Genomic DNA, 5666 nt, shown 5'->3' with positions numbered 1-5666 from the left:
CTATAACAGATGATGTAGATCAGGGGTCCTCAAACTTTTAAAGCAGAGGGCCGGTCCACAATCCTTCAGACTGTTGAGGGGCTGAATTATCATTTGAAAAAAAAAATACGAGCAAATTCCTATGCACACTGCGCATGTCTTATTTGCACATGTTCAACAACAACAATGAAAAAACAATACATACAATATTTAAAAATAAAAACAATTTTAACCAACATAAACCTATCAGGATGTCAATGGGAAATGTGGGCCTGCTTCTGGCCAATGAGATAGTCAAGTTAATTAGGATGGTTGTTGTTGTGTGCCTTCAAGTCATTTCAGTCTTTGGGCAAGCCTAAGTCTAAAACTGAGGGTGAGGGCCAGGTAAGTAACCTTGGAGGGCCGCATCCGGCCCACGGGCCTTAGTTTGAGGACCCCTGATGTAGATCTTCTGAATGTGCACAGATTACGCTATCATCGGCCTAGGTAAAGGTCAAGGTTTCCCCTGACGTTAAGTCCAGTCGTGTCCGACTCTGGGGGTTGGTGCTCATCTCCATTTCTAAGCTGAAGAGCCGGCGTTGTCCGTAGACACCTCCAAGGTCATGTGGCCACTGGCATGACTGCATGGAGCGCCGTTACCGCTTTAACGTACTTTGTCACCGGGGCTCCTATCATCGGCCTATTGGAGTCCTGTAAAAGATGTTGTAGGTCTTCTGAATGTGTACAGACTACGTTATCATCAGTATATTGGAGTTTTATAATAGATGTTGTAAGTCTTCTGAATGTGTACAGACTACATTGTCATCAGCATATTGTAGTTGTATAAAACGCTGTGGGTCTTCTGAATGTGCACAGACTACATTGTCATCGGCATACTGGAGTTCTATAAAACGTTGTAGGTTTTCTGAATGCGCACAGACTACGTTATCATCAGCATACTGGAGTTCTACTGTGTTTCCCCGAAAATAAGACAGTGTCTTATATTAATTTTTGCTCCCAAAGATGCACCAGGTCTTATTTTCAGGGGATGTCTTATTTTTCCATGAAGAAGAATTCACATTTATTGTTGAACAAAATAAATGAGCATTATATACTGTACAGTAGTTGTCATCATAAACCAGCATAACCAGACAAACTGTGAATCCTATCAAGAATTTCTTGTTACTACCAATAATTCCATGTACAACACTTTATAATACATACATTTACTGATCCTGCATGCTCTGGTGTTCTGTTCGGCGAGCATATTTCCAAACAAAAACTTTGCCAGGTCTTACTTTTGGGGGAGGCCTTATATTTAGCAATTCAGCAAAACCTCTACTAGGTCTTATTTTCTGAGGATGTCTTATTTTAGGGGAAACAGGGTATAACAGATGTTGTGGTGACCTTGGTTTTGGCTTTGAGTCTGCTGAGGTGAAATAGCTCGCCATGTGTCCGATAGAGGATGTCCACTCCGGTGGGAAGCTTCCCCTCAAGAAGATGCGGTATCATAGCGGTGCAGATGGAGACTAAGTCTGGGGCAATGACCCTGATTCCGCCTTCAAGGGGTCCCTTTCGGCGCCATTGCTGTCCTGTCACCATGGAAGCTGCGTCACCATGGCAACCACGGAGGCCCCGCCCCCCGCGTCCTTCCCAGGGGCCTCTCCTTCTCTGACGTCACCGCAGGCCGCCGCCATTTCGGGAGGAAGAGCCTTGTGTGAGGCGAAGTCGGGAAGGAAGCCGGGCCAGCGCCGAGGAAGAACCGGATTCCTTCCTTCCTTCCTTCCTTCCTTCCAGGTGGGTCTAGTCCGTGTGAACGAGACCCGGGAGTCTTAGGGGCCCACAAACAGAAAGCCTGGGATCGGATCCCGGGATATAAGGTCTGTGTGGAAGGGCTCTTAATAGGCCACAAGCTGAGCCTGAGCCACAGTGTCCCGCTGCAGCGAAAAAGGCCGAGGCCATTCCAGCCTGCATCCTCAGGAATGTAGCGTCTTAAGGAAGTCAATATATGTATGGTCTGTGATGTGAAAGGGACCCAGGACCTTAATTTAATAGGCCACAAGCTGAGCCTGAGCCACAGTGTCCCGCTGCAGCGAAAAAGGCCGAGGCGATTCCAGCCTGCATCCTCAGGAATGTAGCGTCTTAAGGAAGTCATTATATGTATGGTCTGTGATGTGAAAGGGACCCAGGACCTTAATTTAATAGGCCACAAGCTGAGCCTGAGCCACAGTGTCCCGCTGCAGCGAAAAAGGCCGAGGCGATTCCAGCCTGCATCCTCAGGAATGTAGCGTCTTAAGGAAGTCATTATATGTATGGTCTGTGATGTGAAAGGGACCCAGGACCTTAATTTAATAGGCCACAAGCTGAGCCTGAGCCACAGTGTCCCGCTGCAGCGAAAAAGGCCGAGGCGATTCCAGCCTGCATCCTCAGGAATGTAGCGTCTTAAGGAAGTCATTATATGTATGGTCTGTGATGTGAAAGGGACCCAGGACCTTAATTTAATAGGCCACAAGCTGAGCCTGAGCCACAGTGTCCCGCTGCAGCGAAAAAGGCCGAGGCGATTCCAGCCTGCATCCTCAGGAATGTAGCGTCTTAAGGAAGTCATTATATGTATGGTCTGTGATGTGAAAGGGACCCAGGACCTTAATTTAATAGGCCACAAGCTGAGCCTGAGCCACAGTGTCCCGCTGCAGCGAAAAAGGCCGAGGCGATTCCAGCCTGCATCCTCAGGAATGTAGCGTCTTAAGGAAGTCAATATATGTATGGTCTGTGATGTGAAAGGGACCCAGGACCTTAATTTAATAGGCCACAAGCTGAGCCTGAGCCACAGTGTCCCGCTGCAGCGAAAAAGGCCGAGGCGATTCCAGCCTGCATCCTCAGGAATGTAGCGTCTTAAGGAAGTCATTATATGTATGGTCTGTGATGTGAAAGGGACCCAGGACCTTAATTTAATAGGCCACAAGCTGAGCCTGAGCCACAGTGTCCCGCTGCAGCGAAAAAGGCCGAGGCGATTCCAGCCTGCATCCTCAGGAATGTAGCGTCTTAAGGAAGTCATTATATGTATGGTCTGTGATGTGAAAGGGACCCAGGACCTTAATTTAATAGGCCACAAGCTGAGCCTGAGCCACAGTGTCACGCTGCAGCGAAAAAGGCCGAGGCGATTCCAGCCTGCATCCTCAGGAATGTAGCGTCTTAAGGAAGTCATTATATGTATGGTCTGTGATGTGAAAGGGACCCAGGACCTTAATTTAATAGGCCACAAGCTGAGCCTGAGCCACAGTGTCCCGCTGCAGCGAAAAAGGCCGAGGCGATTCCAGCCTGCATCCTCAGGAATGTAGCGTCTTAAGGAAGTCAATATATGTATGGTCTGTGATGTGAAAGGGACCCAGGACCTTAATTTAATAGGCCACAAGCTGAGCCTGAGCCACAGTGTCCCGCTGCAGCGAAAAAGGCCGATGCCATTCCAGCCTGCATCCTCAGGAATGTAGCGTCTTAAGGAAGTCAATATATGTATGGTCTGTGATGTGAAAGGGACCCAGGACCTTAATTTAATAGGCCACAAGCTGAGCCTGAGCCACAGTGTCCCGCTGCAGCGAAAAAGGCCGAGGCGATTCCAGCCTGCATCCTCAGGAATGTAGCGTCTTAAGGAAGTCATTATATGTATGGTCTGTGATGTGAAAGGGACCCAGGACCTTAATTTAATAGGCCACAAGCTGAGCCTGAGCCACAGTGTCCCGCTGCAGCGAAAAAGGCCGAGGCCATTCCAGCCTGCATCCTCAGGAATGTAGCGTCTTAAGGAAGTCATTATATGTATGGTCTGTGATGTGAAAGGGACCCAGGACCTTAATTTAATAGGCCACAAGCTGAGCCTGAGCCACAGTGTCCCGCTGCAGCGAAAAAGGCCGAGGCGATTCCAGCCTGCATCCTCAGGAATGTAGCGTCTTAAGGAAGTCATTATATGTATGGTCTGTGATGTGAAAGGGACCCAGGACCTTAATTTAATAGGCCACAAGCTGAGCCTGAGCCACAGTGTCCCGCTGCAGCGAAAAAGGCCGAGGCGATTCCAGCCTGCATCCTCAGGAATGTAGCGTCTTAAGGAAGTCATTATATGTATGGTCTGTGATGTGAAAGGGACCCAGGACCTTAATTTAATAGGCCACAAGCTGAGCCTGAGCCACAGTGTCCCGCTGCAGCGAAAAAGGCCGAGGCGATTCCAGCCTGCATCCTCAGGAATGTAGCGTCTTAAGGAAGTCAATATATGTATGGTCTGTGATGTGAAAGGGACCCAGGACCTTAATTTAATAGGCCACAAGCTGAGCCTGAGCCACAGTGTCCCGCTGCAGCGAAAAAGGCCGAGGCGATTCCAGCCTGCATCCTCAGGAATGTAGCGTCTTAAGGAAGTCATTATATGTATGGTCTGTGATGTGAAAGGGACCCAGGACCTTAATTTAATAGGCCACAAGCTGAGCCTGAGCCACAGTGTCACGCTGCAGCGAAAAAGGCCGAGGCCATTCCAGCCTGCATCCTCAGGAATGTAGCGTCTTAAGGAAGTCATTATATGTATGGTCTGTGATGTGAAAGGGACCCAGGACCTTAATTTAATAGGCCACAAGCTGAGCCTGAGCCACAGTGTCCCGCTGCAGCGAAAAAGGCCGAGGCGATTCCAGCCTGCATCCTCAGGAATGTAGCGTCTTAAGGAAGTCATTATATGTATGGTCTGTGATGTGAAAGGGACCCAGGACCTTAATTTAATAGGCCACAAGCTGAGCCTGAGCCACAGTGTCACGCTGCAGCGAAAAAGGCCGAGGCGATTCCAGCCTGCATCCTCAGGAATGTAGCGTCTTAAGGAAGTCATTATATGTATGGTCTGTGATGTGAAAGGGACCCAGGACCTTAATTTAATAGGCCACAAGCTGAGCCTGAGCCACAGTGTCACGCTGCAGCGAAAAAGGCCGAGGCGATTCCAGCCTGCATCCTCAGGAATGTAGCGTCTTAAGGAAGTCATTATATGTATAGTCTGTGATGTGAAAGGGACCCAGGACCTTAATTTAATAGGCCACAAGCTGAGCCTGAGCCACAGTGTCCCGCTGCAGCGAAAAAGGCCGAGGCGATTCCAGCCTGCATCCTCAGGAATGTAGCGTCTTAAGGAAGTCATTATATGTATAGTCTGTGATGTGAAAGGGACCCAGGACCTTAATTTAATAGGCCACAAGCTGAGCCTGAGCCACAGTGTCACGCTGCAGCGAAAAAGGCTGAGGCGATTCCAGCCTGCATCCTCAGGAATGTAGCGTCTTAAGGAAGTCATTATATGTATGGTCTGTGATGTGAAAGGGACCCAGGACCTTAATTTAATAGGCCACAAGCTGAGCCTGAGCCACAGTGTCACGCTGCAGCGAAAAAGGCCGAGGCGATTCCAGCCTGCATCCTCAGGAATGTAGCGTCTTAAGGAAGTCATTATATGTATGGTCTGTGATGTGAAAGGGACCCAGGACCTTAATTTAATAGGCCACGAGCTGAGCCTGAGCCACAGTGTCACGCTGCAGCGAAAAAGGCCGAGGCGATTCCAGCCTGCATCCTCAGGAATGTAGCGTCTTAAGGAAGTCATTATATGTATGGTCTGTGATGTGAAAGGGACCCAGGACCTTAATTTAATAGGCCACAAGCTGAGCCTGAGCCACAGTGTCCCGCTGCAGCGAAAAAGGCCGAGG

This window comes from Anolis carolinensis, chromosome 3, assembly GCF_035594765.1.
Source record: "Anolis carolinensis isolate JA03-04 chromosome 3, rAnoCar3.1.pri, whole genome shotgun sequence".
Taxonomy (NCBI): Eukaryota; Metazoa; Chordata; class Lepidosauria; order Squamata; family Dactyloidae; genus Anolis; species Anolis carolinensis.
The sequence above is the reverse complement of the archived record's forward strand: the minus strand, read 5'-3'. Positions refer to the sequence as shown.